This window comes from Engystomops pustulosus, chromosome 6, assembly GCF_040894005.1.
Source record: "Engystomops pustulosus chromosome 6, aEngPut4.maternal, whole genome shotgun sequence".
In the NCBI taxonomy this organism is placed as follows: domain Eukaryota; kingdom Metazoa; phylum Chordata; class Amphibia; order Anura; family Leptodactylidae; genus Engystomops; species Engystomops pustulosus.
This window is the reverse complement of record NC_092416.1, coordinates 172,699,318-172,718,491: the sequence shown is the minus strand read 5'-3', so window position 1 is coordinate 172,718,491 and position 19,174 is coordinate 172,699,318. Positions and strand designations below refer to the sequence as shown.

General features: G+C 48.3%; 2 non-coding genes and 5 pseudogenes across 2 annotated transcripts; all 7 read left to right on the top strand.

The window, feature by feature from the left end:
- The first annotated feature begins 275 nt into the window (after positions 1-275).
- On the top strand, positions 276-431 carry LOC140066380 (U2 spliceosomal RNA; annotated as a pseudogene).
- Positions 432-1,762: 1,331 nt separating this feature from the next.
- On the top strand, positions 1,763-1,954 carry LOC140066258 (U2 spliceosomal RNA). Its single transcript, XR_011848178.1, has one exon. It is a non-coding gene; the product is annotated as a U2 spliceosomal RNA (small nuclear RNA).
- Positions 1,955-2,729: 775 nt separating this feature from the next.
- LOC140066374 (U2 spliceosomal RNA) lies at positions 2,730-2,893 on the top strand (annotated as a pseudogene).
- Positions 2,894-8,618: 5,725 nt separating this feature from the next.
- LOC140066273 (U2 spliceosomal RNA) lies at positions 8,619-8,792 on the top strand (annotated as a pseudogene).
- A 775-nt stretch (positions 8,793-9,567) lies between these two features.
- Positions 9,568-9,753, top strand: LOC140066378 (U2 spliceosomal RNA). The gene has a single exon (XR_011848232.1). It is a non-coding gene; the product is annotated as a U2 spliceosomal RNA (small nuclear RNA).
- A 5,007-nt stretch (positions 9,754-14,760) lies between these two features.
- LOC140066328 (U2 spliceosomal RNA) lies at positions 14,761-14,962 on the top strand (annotated as a pseudogene).
- Positions 14,963-17,146: 2,184 nt separating this feature from the next.
- LOC140066306 (U2 spliceosomal RNA) lies at positions 17,147-17,358 on the top strand (annotated as a pseudogene).
- Positions 17,359-19,174: the final 1,816 nt, after the last annotated feature.

Here is a 19,174-nt window from a genome sequence, read left to right as displayed (position 1 = left end):
GTCGGTCGGTCAGACTGACTTGACAAATGAGTTGTTGTGGGGAGGGTGTAGCAGCGGGCGGCTGGCAGATGAAGTGCAGACGCCCGCTCGCTCGGCCCCCCTGCTGCTTTGCGGGGGAGGTGCCTGTTGGGGGCGGTCCTATGCAGATTAATCGTCCCCACGCAGAGGACTGTGTGACTTGCAGAGTAGGTTTTTCGCCTCCTGGCGGTGTCTCCTCTCCGTGAGCAGTGCTGAGAGTTCTGAAGGGGGCCCGGTCTGGGCGAGCTATGGTCGGTATCGCTTCTCGGCCTTTTGGCTAAGATCAAGTGTAGTATCTTCTGAGCTGCCTAGTCTTAGCCGGAGGTGCCCCGGGTACCCTGTCCTCGGCCTGGGGGGATCGTCGCCAGTCGTAGCTATTATTAGTTGGCTGGCGGCTTCACCCCCCTGCTGCTATTGGGGCGCAGGCCTAGTCCCGGGGCAACGAGGAGCGATCACACTGGCCCTTGTATTACAGGAGCTGCAGTTGGGACCGGTTCGTTACCTTCTGGAATCGCGACTGAGGAGAGATGGCGAATATCCCTGCATACCAGAGGAACCGGAGCACCGTTCGATTTACCATGGAGAAAGACCTGGTGTATTTGTCGGAGGAGCTTCTATTGGGCCTGTTCCGGCTTGTACGGGAGGATATCCTATGCATCATGGACTATCCCAAGAAAGGCTGGTACGATGTAACCTTTGCAACGAGGGAAAAGTATCTAATATTCCTGAAGACTTTGCGAAGATTTAAAGAGCATCCATCGATGGAGGGTGTGGTGGTTACACCACACTTTGTGGAAAACGAAAAACTATTTATTGTAAAAATGTACTCTCCCACTATGCCAGAGGGGGAGATCGCGAACTTCCTACGGAAGTATTGTAAGGAAGTGGTGTTTAAAGGCGACGTATTAAATGCCTGCCAGTTCTGGACTGGCAAAAGAAAGTTCCTGTGCCAGTTACAGGAGAAAGACGATGGGACTTTTGTGCTACCCCCTGCCAGGTTCAGGATTAATCAGGTGGTGGGTGATTTGTTTTTTGACAACATGGACATTTTCTGTAAAAATTGTAAGCAATATGGACATGATGAAAAAGATTGTGAAATTGAATTTTGCACTAAGTGTTATACTGAAGGTCATACTTACCTTTCGTGCAACGAAGGGAAAAAATGTTTCTTTTGTAAAGAAAGTGGGCATGTAATTAAGGACTGTGTTAAAAAGAAAGAAGAAAAATCTAAAGAGCAAGGAGGAATGCCCAAGAGAGAGGTCGTTAAGAGGAAGGCGGAAGCAACGGAGTCAGAAATGGATACTTCGACATGTGCAGAGAGGAATCGGGCTGCACTGACTGAATATGTACAGAAGTTTAATTTGCCAATTTGTATTGTTGATAAAGTTTTGAAATTTAGAGGACACCCTGATGCTGAGAAATATAGGAATAATTTAATTGAAGTTAAATTGATTGATTCTAATTTTGTGTCAAAGTTTGAAAAATATGGAGTTTTTTTTGCACACCTTAAGAAACGTATAGGGAAAAAAAGTTTATCGCAGGATATACTGGACTGTATAATGGCGTTATGTTTGATAGAAGGTCTAAATCCTGTAACGTGACTGCAAGAGTAATGTGTATTTTGTGGTGCACAACGTGTTAATTTTGTTCTGTATGTAAATATGATTTGTTCTTGAACATAATATGTAATTTTGTTTTGTTTTGTAAATATGATTTGTTTTGTGATTTGTTTTAAATAAAATTGTTGTTTTTATCCCCATTTGGGGATATTCAACTTAAAAAATCTGTTCTTATCAGTTTAATATCTGATACGTCCCCTATCTGGGGACCATATATTAAATGGATTTTTGGAACAGGGAGATGGAAAAAGAGCTTGCTCTGTCCACTCCACGCATTGACCTGGTATTGCAGTACCTCCAGGACCGGTGCACCCCTTCTTAACTTGGTGAAAAAGATAGAGAAATAAATAGCAAAACTTTGGAAAAGGGAAAAGAAATGGAGCCGAAGTTTGCAATGTGACGTCGACGACGCTCTTGTGCTTTGTCACCTACTCAGGTGTGTTGTGTGCTGTGTCTTTTGCAGGAGGAACAAAGGCTTCTCACTAATTGATTAATGAGGTGCTAAATGGGCCCGACCCGGAACAAAGGAAAAAAAAAAAAAGGAAAAATAAAAGTGACCTAATCGGCGGCCTAATTAATTGGAGCTAATTGGATCATGATTAGTCTGGAGCCGTCTACTTGAATCGAAGACACCTGCAGGTTGAGATTTGGCTGCTTCCTCCTCCACTGCTAGCAGTCACAGTCTGAGAAGGTGCGAACGACCGAAGGTAAGCTGTAGCTATCAGCGTGTGCTGGAGCGAGCGTGCTTGTCCCCTCACACCGTCCAGCGGCTGTGTCAAGAGAAAGGAAAAGTGATCTCTGAGCCGTCAGGCAGGCAGTCGGTCGGTCAGACTGACTTGACAAATGAGTTGTTGTGGGGAGGGTGTAGCAGCGGGCGGCTGGCAGATGAAGTGCAGACGCCCGCTCGCTCGGCCCCCCTGCTGCTTTGCGGGGGAGGTGCCTGTTGGGGGCGGTCCTATGCAGATTAATCGTCCCCACGCAGAGGACTGTGTGACTTGCAGAGTAGGTTTTTCGCCTCCTGGCGGTGTCTCCTCTCCGTGAGCAGTGCTGAGAGTTCTGAAGGGGGCCCGGTCTGGGCGAGCTATGGTCGGTATCGCTTCTCGGCCTTTTGGCTAAGATCAAGTGTAGTACCTTTTCAAGAAACTACCTTGGATCTGACAAAGAACTCTGGAAGACTGAAGATCTGAAGAAGGAACCCTGGATTTTTGAAAAGATTTGGAAGAGTTGCTGCTTTTTCTTGCTGCTTCTTGGAAGAACCTTGGATTATCTCTGGGATTACTTTTTCTTCTTCTTTGTTTCTTCTGGAGGAATTTCTGCCGGTGGAACCTTGCTCCTAGCGATCGGCTAGGAACCTCCGGACCAAGCAGGAAAATCTTCATTGCTTTCTCCCCCTGGGGAAAGTTCTGCTGAGGACCCTGCTCAAGGATTTCTGCACCTTTTCTTCTTTAACCCCCAAGCAAGCCGAAGCCATGGCTCCAGCAAGCAAGGAGGCAAGGAAGAAGAAGCAGAAGACCCCCAAAGAAGCCCCAAGACTGGAGGAGGAAGCCCCAAAGGCTGAAACCCCAAGACTGGAGGCCAAAGACCCAGGACCCGAGGTACAGACCCCAGGACCTGCAGCTGTCCCCAACCCCGAAGCCCCCACCACTTCTCGGGTTCAGAAGCCGCCCAGGAAGACCCAGGAGCCCCCAAAGCTCCCTCCCTACATGAGGGATACGGTGGCCCTGAAGCTGAAGGAGGTGGACGGAAGGGTGCCGGACATGTCCAAGGACGTCTTCTGCAAGAAGATGCTGCTGGACCAGGGGATCCTGAGCCACGAGATCTTTGGGATCCAAGCCATGGTTGCCGGGATCTTTTATGTGACCTTCATCTCCATGTCGGTCTGTAAGAGGTACTGGGAAGCAGTGAAAGCAGCGACGCCGGATTCCCCGTTCTCCAAATTCTTATGCAGTTGCCTGCTACAGAGGGAGGAGAGGAGGATCATCGTGTCAATGTGGAACCTGCGGACCCCCGGCAAGGACATCGAGACATTCCTCCAAAGGTACTGCACGGTGGTGAAGGGCCCCGAAAAGGTCCTGAACTGCTACAACCTTTGGATGGGCAAGTGGGCTGCGACAGTCCTGCTGCAGAAGGATTCTGCATCAGAAGACGGTTTCAAACACCTGCCCCAAGCATTCATGTTGGGCAACTCCCACGGCCTCATCTATTATCCGGATATGCCGCAAACCTGCAGGAAGTGTGGCAAGACGGGTCATCAGATGAAGGCCTGCAAGGAGGAAGCCTGCAAGAATTGCAGGGTTACAGGCCACGAAACCAAAGATTGTCCCAGAAAGTCTACTTGCAACCTTTGCGGCCTGACTGGACATGTCTACAAAACCTGTCCACAAAGGAGGAAAACATGGGCGGAGGTGGCTGCCTCGGCTCCGGGAAAGGGCTTTGAAGCTCGCTCCCCTGCTGAGACAACAAAGAAGCCCAAGGCAAAGGTGTCGGGTGACCAACCGGCAGAACAAAAGAAGGCGTCAAAGAAGGTGACTCAGACGTCCAGGAATGTGGCCAAGCCCGCCGAGGTGTCAAAACTGAAGACGGGTAAGACAAAGAAGGTGACACCTTCCCCCCCTCCCGCCCAGGCCAACTCCAAACCCTCCCTTCCCCCCACTGAGACCACCATCACCCCCCTAGTCGGGGTCTCAGCAGTTCAGCCACCGGCCCATAAGGCAACCCCCCAGGAATCAGCAGCACTAACCCAAACCTCTCCCCCCGCTGCTGATCCCCTATCCTACACGGTGGAGAACTTCCCCAACCTCTCCTCCCAAGCCCTTGTCTCTTCCTCTGTCCCCACAGATCCAGACACTGAGACCGAGACAAAGACAAAGAAGAAACGGAAGAGGAAGCAGGCGGAGAGCCCAGTAGCAGAGACCACCAGGAAAATAGTACTGGTGGAGAACGAACAGCCCTCCACTCCCGCTATAGACCTGGTTCTGCAAGCAGAAATTGAGAACATGCTGGACTACTACCCTGAGAGCCCCAGCTTCCACGACCTGCCAGCACCCCTCAATCCGTTGATAGACGAGATGCTGGATACTGCAGAGGGATCCCCGATCCTCCAGCAGGAAGAGCCACCTGACGGGATAGGTAACTAGGGCTGTATCGTCCCAACCTAACCACCCTCTTTTTCTTTTTCCATGATGGCGAATCTAACCATTTTCTCCATTAATGTTAGAAGCATTAGAGATAAGTTTCGTTGTTCGACTGTACTAACCTTTCTTGCCTCCCAACCAGGTGATGTTTTTATGTTGCAGGAATGTGCTCTCCCCTCCTCTAGGTCCTACCAACATCTGGCCAGGCAGTGGAGTCACGGCCCGTCCTACTGGTCCGGGGGGGGCGACTGTAAGTCTGCAGGCACCGCCATCCTTCTCAGGGGAAGCGCTTTCACGCTTGATTCCGTCCGGGAGCTAGTCTGCGGCCGACTTCTGGTCGTAGATGGCTCCTGGGCGGGTGAGCCCGTGCGGCTAATCAGCGTGTACGCATCCCCTGACAAGGGTGAGCGTCTGGAACTTTTCCAGAACCTCAGACCGCAGCTCGCCACCACCCGGGCCGTAGTGATGGCCGGAGACTTCAACTGCCCCATAGAGGAAGATGGGCGCAGCTCCGGCACCTCGAGCAAGCTTGATGTCACGTCCAAACTGCTCATAGAGATGGTAACTGAAGCATCCTTAAAGGACGCGGTGGGTTCCATGGGGTGCGGCTCCGTGAATTACACGTGGAGCCGCCCCGATGGCTCACTGCGTTCCCGGATAGACTTCGTGTTCACCTCTAGAGCGATCAAGCCGTGTGGGTACTCTATGGTCCCCTGCTTCTTCTCTGACCACAGGGCCGTCCAGGTTCGGGGCGCCCTGGGCCATGGTTTTCCAACTGGCCCAGGGTCCTGGAAACTGAACTGTGCCTTGCTGGAACGGGAGGGAGTGCGGGAGGAGCTTAGAGATGTCTACATGGTTTTGAGGAATGACAAATGTTTGTTTGCTACTGTCAGTGAATGGTGGGAGTATGCTAAAGTTGAATTGCGTAGTTTCTTTCAGGACAAAGGCAGGCGGCAGGCGGCCAAAGTGAAAAGGGACTTCAGAGAGCTCCAGCGTCAGCTGAGATCACTGCAGGACCTCCACCACTGCGGCTGGGACGTCAGAGAGGAGCTGGAGGACACCAAGAAGCGTCTGAAAAGTCACTTTGAGGAGGAATCCAAGCGAATCATCTTTCGTGCCAAAATGGACAACCTGGAGAAGGGTGAGAAGTGTAACTCTTTCTTTTTCAGGAAAGTCCACGCCGGCCACACGCCCCTGACTGAGCTGCGCGACGAAGCCGGAAACATGCAGCGGGGCAAAAAGGCAGTGATGGGAGTCGTCGCCGACTTCTACAGCAGCCTCTACGCCCCGAAAACCACAGACACGGAAGCCGCCGAGAGGTTCCTAGCAGGTATCACTAACCCCCTTGATCCTGCAGGTGCCACGGAAATGGACGCCCCCTTGACGGTGGACGAGCTGCTCTCTGCCGCTAAATCCTTTAGACCCGGCAGGACTCCGGGCAGTGACGGCCTCCCAGCGGAGCTCTATGTAGCGCTGGGGGACCTCATCTGCCCGGACTTGCTGGAGCTCTTTGGGGAGATGGTGGTGGAGGGCAGTATGCCGCCGTCATTGAGGCAAGGAATGATCACGATCCTGTACAAGCGGAAGGGAGAGAGGTGTGACCTGAAGAATTGGCGTCCCATCTCGCTCCTCAACGTGGACTACAAGATCCTGGCAAAGGTCCTAGCAAACAGACTGAAGGGCGTCATAGGGAAGATCATCCACCCGGACCAGACCTGCGGCATCCCAGGCCGCAGGATTGCAGACAGTCTAGCCCTCATGAGAGACACGGTACACTACATCAGAAGCCGCCGCATCCGCGCAGCCCTGGTCAGCCTTGATCAGGAGAAGGCCTTCGACCGAGTCTCGCATGAATTCATGGGTAAAGTACTGCGCAAGCTTGGTCTGGGGAAAATGTTTTGTACCTATGTTAACCTGATGTATTCTGACATTTGCAGCACGGTGTTGGTGAACGGCTGGAAGACTAACCCCTTTCCTATCCTTTCAGGGGTTAGACAAGGCTGCCCTCTTTCACCTCTTCTCTTTGTTTGTGTTATAGAGCTGTTCGCAGAATCTATCCGGCAGAGAGGAGAGATCAGAGGGATCACCGCACCGGGACCAGGACACGCCGAGGTCAAGTGCTCACTCTACATGGACGACGTGACCGTCTTCTGCGCAGACCAGCGTTCGGTGACGGAACTCGCCCAGACGTGTGAGCTGTTCGGACAAGCTTCGGGGGCAAAGGTCAACTGCAAGAAGTCGGAGGTCATGCTCTTCGGGGATTGGCACCCTGCTTCTTCTGCACCTCTTCCCTTCACCATCCAGCAAGACTTTATCAAGGTTTTGGGGGTTTGGTTTGGGAAAGACGGAGCAGCCACGAAGTCTTGGCAAGAACGCTTGGCCAAGGTAAACCAACGGATTGGACTGTGGGCCCTCAGACAGCTTACCCTCACGGGGAAAGCATTGGTCCTGCGTAACGAGGTGCTGCCTGTGCTACACTACACGGCACAGGCATGGCCTCCCACGGCCGAAGTCAGCAAGGCCATTACCAGGACCGTGTTTAAGTTTGTTTGGGGTTCAAAGATGGACAGAGTCAAAAGGTCTGTCATGTACAAGGAGCCTCGCAAGGGGGGTAAGGGCATCCCCGACATCCCCACTTTGCTTTGGATTTCTTTTGTGTGTGACATGGTCCGACGAACTCTGCGAACACCAAGGGACTCTGCCGGAAAGTCCATGTCCCGCTTTTTCCTTCTTCCCCTGTGGCGGGGGCTTGGTTGGGACAAGTGGAACAGCTCCTTCCCTTACAACTGGGATCCTCCCTGGTACTATGCCAGGGCGGTGAAATTTGTGAGGGATCAACATCTGGAGGGACTCAAGCCGGATTTGTGGAAGCCTAAAACTATCCACAAAGTCATCAGAGCCAAGGATCTTGTGGAGTGTGTTCCGGGGCTGACCACCAGCACCATGGACACCGTGTGGTCCAACATGTCGTGCGAAAGGCTTAACAACTGGCACAAGGATCTGTCATGGATGGCCATCCAGGGGGGCCTCCCCACCCGGTCATTTATGGCAGCCCGCAACCTGAGCAAAACCCAGTACTGCCCCCGGTGTCCCTTTGCGGAAGAGACATCATTGCACCTGTTCTGGGAATGCCCCTTTGCTCGGGGCCTGTTGAAAGCTCTGGATCACGAACTGCTTCTTTCTGTGCCCAGGAACACCATGACGTGCCACGCTGCACTTTATGGCCTGTTCCAAGGCACCCACACGGTGGGGGCCATCCAGGATGCCTGGCGTCTTATGAACTGCTTCAAAGACGTCTTGTGGTACGCCAGGAGGCGCCTCACCCTCCACAGAGAAACTTTGTCCATCCAGGACTGTCACCGGCTAGTCTTGAGCCAGCTCAGAGACTACGCCTCCCTTGACAGCAGGGTGGACTCAGAGGAAGAGGACTGACAAGCTTCTTCTTCATTTTCTCTTGTGGACTTTGTTTTTCTTGAACTTTATTTAGGGAGTTATGGGACTTTGCCTCTTTCCTCACAGAAGGAGGCATCCAGGAAGAAGAAGACTTACCATCCTCTCCTTCCCCCCTACCTCCCTCATGTGTCTGTGATTTTTCAATAAAGCTTCGGGCCTGTGACAACTTACCCCCTTCCCCTCCTCCCTCCCACCCCCTGTTGCAGGTTAGTTGTTTTTATTGAGAAATGTGTGTTTTTTGTTTGCCTGAGCTAGTATGCTAGAGTAGCACTTATTCTGCCATAGTGTTAGGATAGTGCTAGGAGTGTATCTTAATTTATTGTGTGCTTTGTACAAAGCCCATGCTGCGTCATGGCACACGCTGTCTGTAAGTTTTACTGTGTATCTGTGAATAAAGGCTCTTTCAATCAAAAAATCTGTTCTTATCAGTTTAATATCTGATACGTCCCCTATCTGGGGACCATATATTAAATGGATTTTTGGAACAGGGAGATGGAAAAAGAGCTTGCTCTGTCCACTCCACGCATTGACCTGGTATTGCAGTACCTCCAGGACCGGTGCACCCCTTCTTAACTTGGTGAAAAAGATAGAGAAATAAATAGCAAAACTTTGGAAAAGGGAAAAGAAATGGAGCCGAAGTTTGCAATGTGACGTCGACGACGCTCTTGTGCTTTGTCACCTACTCAGGTGTGTTGTGTGCTGTGTCTTTTGCAGGAGGAACAAAGGCTTCTCACTAATTGATTAATGAGGTGCTAAATGGGCCCGACCCGGAACAAAGGAAAAAAAAAAAAAGGAAAAATAAAAGTGACCTAATCGGCGGCCTAATTAATTGGAGCTAATTGGATCATGATTAGTCTGGAGCCGTCTACTTGAATCGAAGACACCTGCAGGTTGAGATTTGGCTGCTTCCTCCTCCACTGCTAGCAGTCACAGTCTGAGAAGGTGCGAACGACCGAAGGTAAGCTGTAGCTATCAGCGTGTGCTGGAGCGAGCGTGCTTGTCCCCTCACACCGTCCAGCGGCTGTGTCAAGAGAAAGGAAAAGTGATCTCTGAGCCGTCAGGCAGGCAGTCGGTCGGTCAGACTGACTTGACAAATGAGTTGTTGTGGGGAGGGTGTAGCAGCGGGCGGCTGGCAGATGAAGTGCAGACGCCCGCTCGCTCGGCCCCCCTGCTGCTTTGCGGGGGAGGTGCCTGTTGGGGGCGGTCCTATGCAGATTAATCGTCCCCACGCAGAGGACTGTGTGACTTGCAGAGTAGGTTTTTCGCCTCCTGGCGGTGTCTCCTCTCCGTGAGCAGTGCTGAGAGTTCTGAAGGGGGCCCGGTCTGGGCGAGCTATGGTCGGTATCGCTTCTCGGCCTTTTGGCTAAGATCAAGTGTGTATCTGTTCTATCAGAGAAACTTGGTCTGGCCTGTGCACACCAGGGTTTCCTTGCAAGGAGCCCTGTGTGTGGAAGCGAAAAAGAGTGTGTGGGTTCAGGATTTCTCCCAAGATATACTCTGAGGATTATCCTAGGATTAACCCATCGCATGCAGGATGGCATCCAACAGCGCGGATAGCACCATCCGGATCCAGGTGAAGCCTGAATTTATCGCCACCATTGGGCTGAAGGAAATAATAGAAGAGCTATGCGGTAAAGTATGCAAATTACAGCCTCAGGAAATTGAAAGTCTGCAGGATTTCCCCAGTCAGGGAACCTATGACATTGAGCTGCAAGACTCTGATTTTTGTATGGCTGCCATTGACAAACTGGCAGAGTCTAATGCCCCTATAATGGCCTGCGTGCAGGTAGTGCCGTTGTTTAAACAAACTAAAAGACCCCTTATAGTACACATGTACAACACCAAGCTGGATGTGGGGCTCATAAGAGCTTATCTGCGGCAGTTTTGCGAGACTGTGGAAGGAGGAGACAAAATGCGAAACAAATGGGGCATATACAATGGGAAGAGGCGCTTCCTTGTAGTCTTTAAAAAAGACAATATGGAGTTTAGTGGTTTCAGGTGCCCTCCTGCCACCTTCTCTATAGGTGGGGAGAGGGGATTTTGTTTTTTCAGAGGGCAGCCTGAATTCTGTCGCAACTGCAGAAAATATGGGCACACCAAGGAAACCTGTGATGCAGGGGTGGTGTGCAAGATGTGTGGAGGAAAGTCGCATGGTGGGGGACCGTGCCCCTTTAAAACTTGTGACATGTGTGGAGAGAGGGGGCATGTCGCCAGGCAGTGCCCAAATTTTGGTTTTTTATTTGATAAGCCTAAAAGTTATGCTGCTGCTGCTGCTGCAGTTAGTAGAAGAGGAGCAGCCAGGAGAGCAGCAGAAGGGGCTAATATGTCTATAAATGTGCCTGTCTCTGAAATGGCAGCGCCCGCTGCAGGTGCCCATATGGTGGGTGAGGTTGTGCCCGAGGTGGCATCTGATGCAGGGGGTCCCTCTGACTCCCCTAATGATTGTATGCAATTTAATACGATAGAAATGTCTGTTTCAGAAAGTGTTAAAAAAGATGATGATACTGTGGTGTCTGATCACACCAACACACAGGTGTCAGTAACGAGCCTGCAGCCTGAGGAGATGGAGGCCATGGTGCAGGAGAGCTCAGGTGTGCAGGAGGAGGTGGAGGAGGGAGGAGCCAGCCTTCCAGCATGGGAGGAACAGGCTCAGAGTGATTCAGACGATAGGCTGACACCTGCCCAGAGGAGTGGGAGGAGAGGCTCTGGCACAGGTGGTTCCCAGCGTATTATAATTAAAAGGGCCAAGTTTGAACATAGTAACCCTTTTGCAGTCCTCCAGATAGAGGAGCTGCCCCAATCCTCAGGGGACTGGAGTGAGGTATCCTCTCCCAGTTCGCCTGTCACAAAATCCAAAGTTAATAAAAACGAATGTAAAGCAAGGGGAAAATACAAACAAAAAAATAACGATGATGATGGGTCCAGTTAATTTTCCCCACCAGTTACTTATTATGAGTCTGATATTTGCCACCTTAAATGTTAGGAGCATCAGCAATTTATACAGGAGAGCTGCTGTCTTAGACATACTGAAGAGTTACCCGGCTGATATCATTTGTCTCCAGGAATGCGCCCTATGCGTAGCCCCTGGAAATTCTGAATGGTCTGCAGGACCCTCCTATTGGTCTGTAGACAATACAAATAGGAATAATGGTATAGGTTTCCTAATAAAAAATCCTAATATCTACACCCATGACTTTAGAGTCCTAGAACCGGGCAGGTTAGCTGTCCTGGAAGTCTCCTATAATTCCACCAGATGGAGACTCTTTAACACCTATGCCCCTGCCGAAAAAAGGGAAAGAGTTAATTTTCTAGAAAATCTAAAATTGCATATAATAGGAAGGATGCCCACCATTGTAGCAGGAGATTTTAATTGTATCAGAAAAGGTTCTGATAGGCTGAGTGACTCGTCTTCTGGCACAGACGCGTCATCTGCTGTGCTTAACCAGCTTATTCAGGACCTGAGGTTTACAGATGTGGCTGAGAATATGTCTGGTGATAACAAATTTACTTTTATTTCAGAGAGTGGGAAATGCAAATCCCGCATTGATTTTATTTTATTTTCAGAAGGTCTCTGTCCAGGGTCCTGTAAGGTGGAGCCTGTGGTGTTCTCTGATCACAGGATTCTGTCAGTGGAAGTGGTGCTGCAGGATTCGCTGTTATTTGGCAGAGGTGTATGGAAGGCCAATAGCAGCTTACTGACATCTCCTGTAGTACTACAAGAACTAGAACGGCTATTTAACCTCTGTGTTGCTAAACAATTTTTATTTTCAGACTTACTCTCCTGGTGGGATGATACTAAGCAGCAATTAGCCGCCCACCTGAGGAACACCAGCCTCAGACTAGCTGAGGAAAGGAGGCGGAGATTTAATATGCAAATAAAGAAACTGGAGTATCTCCGTAAGTGTCATGCAGTGGGCGTAGAGGTGGGGAGTGCACTGCAGCAGGTGAAGGAGGATATAGCTGCCTCTCTTAAAGAGATTGGAAAGCGTATTGTGCACTCTGCCCGGGTGAAACACTTAGAGGAGGATGAGAGTTGTACTCGCTACTTCTTTAAAAAAGTGTGTCATGCCAAGGGGCTGATTTCCTCTGTTTTAGTGGGTGAGGAAGAGGAGGTCAGAGGTCAGCAAATTATAGATAAAGTCACCAATTTCTATAGTGATCTCTATAGCCATGACAGGGCTGCCTCACAGGTGGAGATTGAGGATTATTGTGAGGTGCTGGAGGATAAGCTGCTCTCCAGTGATGTGGATGCCCTAAGTAGTGACATCACAGAGGGGGAGGTCTTAGCTGCCCTGGAGTCTATGAGTAAAGGGAAGACTCCTGGAAGTGATGGGTTTCCCGCTGAATTATACTCTGCATGCTGGCCCTTCATAAAGAAGGAATTCACTAGGGTTGTTTCCTATGTCCTCAAGGAGGGGAGGATTTCCACCTCAATGAAAAAAGGAATAGTCACCCTCATATTTAAAAAGGGTGACAGGAGGGAATTAAAAAACTGGCGCCCCATCACCTTATTAAATGTGGATTACAAAATAATTGCCAAACTCCTGACAAGCCGCATGAGTAAAATTATAAATAAAATGGTGAGCGACCAACAATGTTGTGCGGTGCCAGGACGCAGGATAACAGATAATTTACTGCTCCTGCGAGATCTCATCCTGCATAGTCAGCAGAATAAAACCCTACTGCTACTAGAGACCATAGACCTAGAAAAGGCCTTTGATAAGGTCTCCCACTCCTTCCTTTTTACAACCTTAAAGAAGATGGGTCTCCCTCCGGGACTGTTAAAGGTCCTGAAGGGCTTCTATACTGACATCCAAAGCCAAATACTTGTCAATGGGCATTTAACCCCTTCAGTAGCCATCAGATCAGGAGTCCGCCAGGGGTGCCCACTTTCCCCCATGTTGTTTATATGTGCAATGGAACCCTTACTGCTTCACATCCAGAGGGACAAGGTGGTGACCGGAGTTTTTGTCCCTGGCAGTGAAAGGAATCATGTAAAAAATGTGGCATACATGGATGACATTTTCTTTACCTGTACATCCAAAGCAGACCTAGAAAGATCCAACCTGCATTTAAACATCTTTTGTGCAGTATCTGGGATGCGTGTAAATTGGAATAAGTGCAGTTATAGTGTTTTTGGGAAGCACCTTAATACCCGGATCGAACAGGTGAAGCAGGAACCACAAATAGAGGTCCTAGGTGTCACCTTTGACCAAGACCTAAGTGGATCGAGGAATTTCTCTCAATTAGAGGGGCGAATAGACCAAAAACTAGCCCTCTGGAGGATGAGGAACCTGTCCCTTAAGGGCAAAGTCCTCATATTAAAGTCTATCATCTTGCCCCTAATCCTATATGTTTCCATGATCCTCCCTCCACAGAAATTGTGGATAAAGAGGGTAACCAGAAAATTATGCATATTCTTCTGGGGAGGAAAAATGGAGAAAGTCAGGAGGGAAATAATCAGGAGCAGTCGCCTGGTGGGAGGGATGGACTTCCCTGATTTAGACATCTTTCTTAAAACCCACTATCTACTACTGGTGTCTAAGACAGTTAGAGCCAATAATAGGTCAGCTGACCTTATCAGGTACTGGGCAGGCTGGCTGTTGGCCAAGTGGAAATGGTGCGAAAGAGACCTGCGCAAGCCAGTTGCCTTAGTACTTCCTAGGTTCTATACTTACCTTAAAAATTTTGTAGAGAAAAACCAACTACCTATTGAAGAGGTCCCAAACAAAAAGAACATTATGCAGGCATTAAGATCCAGGGAACATTTTTGTTGTGTACCTTTCCTGAATGAATCCAATTCTCGAAAGGTTTGGAATTTATTTTCAGTACCAGGAATATCAAATAAATCCCTGGATACTACCTGGTTGGCCTTCCATGGGGCACTGCCCACGCGGGCAATGATGAAACACAGAGGTATTGGAGATTCTGAAAGATGTCCGAGAGAAGGGTGTGGAGAGGTGGAAACTGCCTTCCATGCTCTTTTTGAGTGTTCTTATGTACAAGATGTTTTGTTATTGTTATGTCCTTTGTTTAATGTTTTGTTTAAAGATTTTGTTTTCAGTCCTGAATCTGTCCTAATTGGGTGGAAACCCAACAACAGAGAGGAGCGTAAGTGGTGGGTAGTCTTTGCTCTACTCAAAGCAACATTGTGGGACGTCAGAAACATCTTAGTCATGAACAAGGTGGGATTGTCACCAAATGACACTGTTAAATTGTATGTAAGTCGACTTTACTTTACTTACCTTTTTGATGTGAAGAGATGGGGTGAGGACCTGGCCGAAGGGTACTGGAGTTACCGGAGGTGGAATCCTGCCCTAAAACAATAAAAATACCAGTTTAAATTTAAAATTGGAAAAAAAAAAAATATATATATATATAAAAAAAAAAAAAAGTCTTGTTAAGATTACTGTTAAGAACAGATTTTCGAAAAAAAAAAAAAAAAAAAAAAAAAAAAAGCAACGTATAAGACATGTGATGGCTACCCAATAACTCACTAAGTCTCTTTGTATGAGATTGAACGTTGAGTTAGTCTGATGTTTTATATAAAAAAAAAAAAAAAAAAAAAAAAAAAAAAAAAAAAAATCTGTTCTTATCAGTTTAATATCTGATACGTCCCCTATCTGGGGACCATATATTAAATGGATTTTTGGAACAGGGAGATGGAAAAAGAGCTTGCTCTGTCCACTCCACGCATTGACCTGGTATTGCAGTACCTCCAGGACCGGTGCACCCCTTCTTAACTTGGTGAAAAAGATAGAGAAATAAATAGCAAAACTTTGGAAAAGGGAAAAGAAATGGAGCCGAAGTTTGCAATGTGACGTCGACGACGCTCTTGTGCTTTGTCACCTACTCAGGTGTGTTGTGTGCTGTGTCTTTTGCAGGAGGAACAAAGGCTTCTCACTAATTGATTAATGAGGTGCTAAATGGGCCCGACCCGGAACAAAGGAAAAAAAAAAAAAGGAAAAATAAAAGTGACCTAATCGGCGGCCTAATTAATTGGAGCTAATTGGATCATGATTAGTCTGGAGCCGTCTACTTGAATCGAAGACACCTGCAGGTTGAGATTTGGCTGCTTCCTCCTCCACTGCTAGCAGTCACAGTCTGAGAAGGTGCGAACGACCGAAGGTAAGCTGTAGCTATCAGCGTGTGCTGGAGCGAGCGTGCTTGTCCCCTCACACCGTCCAGCGGCTGTGTCAAGAGAAAGGAAAAGTGATCTCTGAGCCGTCAGGCAGGCAGTCGGTCGGTCAGACTGACTTGACAAATGAGTTGTTGTGGGGAGGGTGTAGCAGCGGGCGGCTGGCAGATGAAGTGCAGACGCCCGCTCGCTCGGCCCCCCTGCTGCTTTGCGGGGGAGGTGCCTGTTGGGGGCGGTCCTATGCAGATTAATCGTCCCCACGCAGAGGACTGTGTGACTTGCAGAGTAGGTTTTTCGCCTCCTGGCGGTGTCTCCTCTCCGTGAGCAGTGCTGAGAGTTCTGAAGGGGGCCCGGTCTGGGCGAGCTATGGTCGGTATCGCTTCTCGGCCTTTTGGCTAAGATCAAGTGTAGTATCTTTGCGGGTGCTGCCTTGGTCTTGGCCGGAGGTGCTCCGGGTGCTCCTTCGCCTCGGCCTGGGGGGATCGGCACGGGTTTATAGCCCTGTCTTAACCCCCCTGCTGCTATTGGGGTGGAGGAAATAGGCCCGGAGCAACGAGGAGCGATCATACTGGCCCTTTTCCTAGGTGCTGCAGTTGTTATCGGTGAGCTACTGGTCGGGTGACGTGAGAGAGATGGCGTCGATACCTGGATACCAAAGAAACCGGAATACCGTGAGGTTTACGATGGAGAAGGACCTGGTGTTCCTGTCCGAGCAGCTTTTACTGGGATTGTTCCAGCTGAAAAGGGAAGAGATACTCTGCGTTATGGATTATCCGAAGAAAAATTGTTATGATGTCACATTTGCAACGAGGGAGAGATATCTATCTCTCCTGAAGACTTTGCGAAGACTAAAGGACCATCCTTTGTTGGAGGGTGTGGTGGTTACGCCACATTTCATTGAAGATGAAAAACTTTTTATTGTAAAGATGTATTCCCCTACGATGCCGGAAGGGGAAATAGCTAACTTCTTGAGACAATTTTGCAAGGAAGTCACCTACAAGGGTGATGTAATGAACTCTTGCCAATTTTGGACTGGGAAAAGAAAGTTTTTGTGCAAATTAATATGTAAAGATGACGGGACTTTTGTACTTCCTCCTGCACGTTTTAGGATAAACCGTGTAGTAGGTGACCTTTTTTTCGAAAATATGGACACTTTTTGCAAAAACTGCAAACAGTACGGACATTCAGAAAACGATTGTTGTTTATTGTTTTGTACCAAATGTTATACAGAGGGGCATACATATCAAAATTGTAATGATGGGAAGAAATGTTTTTTCTGTAAAACTGTAGGTCATTTGATTAAGGATTGTGTGAAAAAGAAGGAAAAAGATAAAGAGGAGGAGGAGGAGTGTAGATCTGAAATGTCTGAGGAAAGTTCTGGGAGTGAGCCTGGGAGGCCCGCCAGAACCGATACTCAGTTTAAACTGTATGTAAAAAATTTAGGTTTACCTGCTACTTATGTAGAAGATGTTAAAAAGTTTAGAGAAAGGCCTGATTGTGGAACTGTACGTAATACTGTACGTGAAAAATTGACTGTACCTGAATTTTTGGCGAAGATCTCCATCAATGAGGTTTTCAACAGATACCTTGGGAAACGTCTGCGAGGGAAAAAGAAAGAAGATTTTTCAGTAGATTTAATTGATGTAATAGTGATTTTTTGTTTAGAAAAATCTATTTTTCGTTTAGTGTAAAAATGTGATTTCTGTTATGTTTTGTAAACACAGTATGTGAGTTTTAAGTTTGTTTTGTAAATATGATTTGTTTTGTGATTTATTTTAAATAAAATTGTTGTTTTTATCCCCATTTGGGGATATTCAACTTAAAAAAAAAAAAAAAAAAAAAATCTGTTCTTATCAGTTTAATATCTGATACGTCCCCTATCTGGGGACCATATATTAAATGGATTTTTGGAACAGGGAGATGGAAAAAGAGCTTGCTCTGTCCACTCCACGCATTGACCTGGTATTGCAGTACCTCCAGGACCGGTGCACCCCTTCTTAACTTGGTGAAAAAGATAGAGAAATAAATAGCAAAACTTTGGAAAAGGGAAAAGAAATGGAGCCGAAGTTTGCAATGTGACGTCGACGACGCTCTTGTGCTTTGTCACCTACTCAGGTGTGTTGTGTGCTGTGTCTTTTGCAGGAGGAACAAAGGCTTCTCACTAATTGATTAATGAGGTGCTAAATGGGCCCGACCCGGAACAAAGGAAAAAAAAAAAAAGGAAAAATAAAAGTGACCTAATCGGCGGCCTAATTAATTGGAGCTAATTGGATCATGATTAGTCTGGAGCCGTCTACTTGAATCGAAGACACCTGCAGGTTGAGATTTGGCTGCTTCCTCCTCCACTGCTAGCAGTCACAGTCTGAGAAGGTGCGAACGACCGAAGGTAAGCTGTAGCTATCAGCGTGTGCTGGAGCGAGCGTGCTTGTCCCCTCACACCGTCCAGCGGCTGTGTCAAGAGAAAGGAAAAGTGATCTCTGAGCCGTCAGGCAGGCAGTCGGTCGGTCAGACTGACTTGACAAATGAGTTGTTGTGGGGAGGGTGTAGCAGCGGGCGGCTGGCAGATGAAGTGCAGACGCCCGCTCGCTCGGCCCCCCTGCTGCTTTGCGGGGGAGGTGCCTGTTGGGGGCGGTCCTATGCAGATTAATCGTCCCCACGCAGAGGACTGTGTGACTTGCAGAGTAGGTTTTTCGCCTCCTGGCGGTGTCTCCTCTCCGTGAGCAGTGCTGAGAGTTCTGAAGGGGGCCCGGTCTGGGCGAGCTATGGTCGGTATCGCTTCTCGGCCTTTTGGCGAAGATCAACTTAGTTTCTGAGTTGTGAGCTGGAAGGCAAGGCACATTCCTGCACGGAGAAGGACAGTACCCTCGGCCTTGGATCTTATACAGATTCCTGCAGCTATTGGGGGGTGTCTATGGATCTGGCTGGAGTGTGACCTTTTGTTCTCTGGAGTTCGGGAGGATTCGTGGACCGGATCAGCGGCTGGAGAAGTGGCGCTTTCTAGACGAGGAGACGGACCGGAGGAATCCTGAACCGGAGAGAGGCGATACCCAAGATTTAAGAAACATCTGTCTTGAGGTTTGGAAAGGTTTATCTTCTTCCTATTTTTTGAAAGAAAAAAGAAGAACAGATTATTTGGAGAAGAATTATGGCTTCCAAATGGTCTGAGGAAACTGATTTTTTTTCCACTAAATATTTTCTGAAGGATACCATCCGTTTTGTTGTGTCGGATGACCAACGTACGAAAAAAACCCTTAAGTATTTACACGATAACATTTTTGACCCGTTGCTGAGACTACAGACAGAAGATTATGTTTGTGTTCAGTCTTTTCAGAAACGGGGTATTTATGATGTAACGCTGAACAGTGTGAGGATCTGCAATAAGGCGTACAGAGCCTATGAAGAGAATAGAGACTCTGATGTATTACGTGGAGTGCAGGCATATCCCTCATATCAGTATGCATCAAGGACTTTGACTGTCCATATGTATAGTCCTTTTCTAGCTGATTTTCATGTTGATAATTATTTATCTAAATTCTGTGAAAAAGTTGTTTTACAGAAAAAAGGAAAGACAGATTTTGGCGTCTGGGATGGAAGAAGGATTTACACCGTGACCTTCAGGAAGGACGCTGAAGGTTCCATCATGATGCCCCCACCTGTGATACATGTTAACAGGGTAAGAGGACATCTTTTTTTTACGGGAATGCCTCAGTATTGCAAGGCGTGTAGAACATATGGCCACAGAACTGAAGAATGTGAGCCATGTGATGATTGTGTGAATGAAACACATCAGAAACGGGATTGTCCAAACAAGT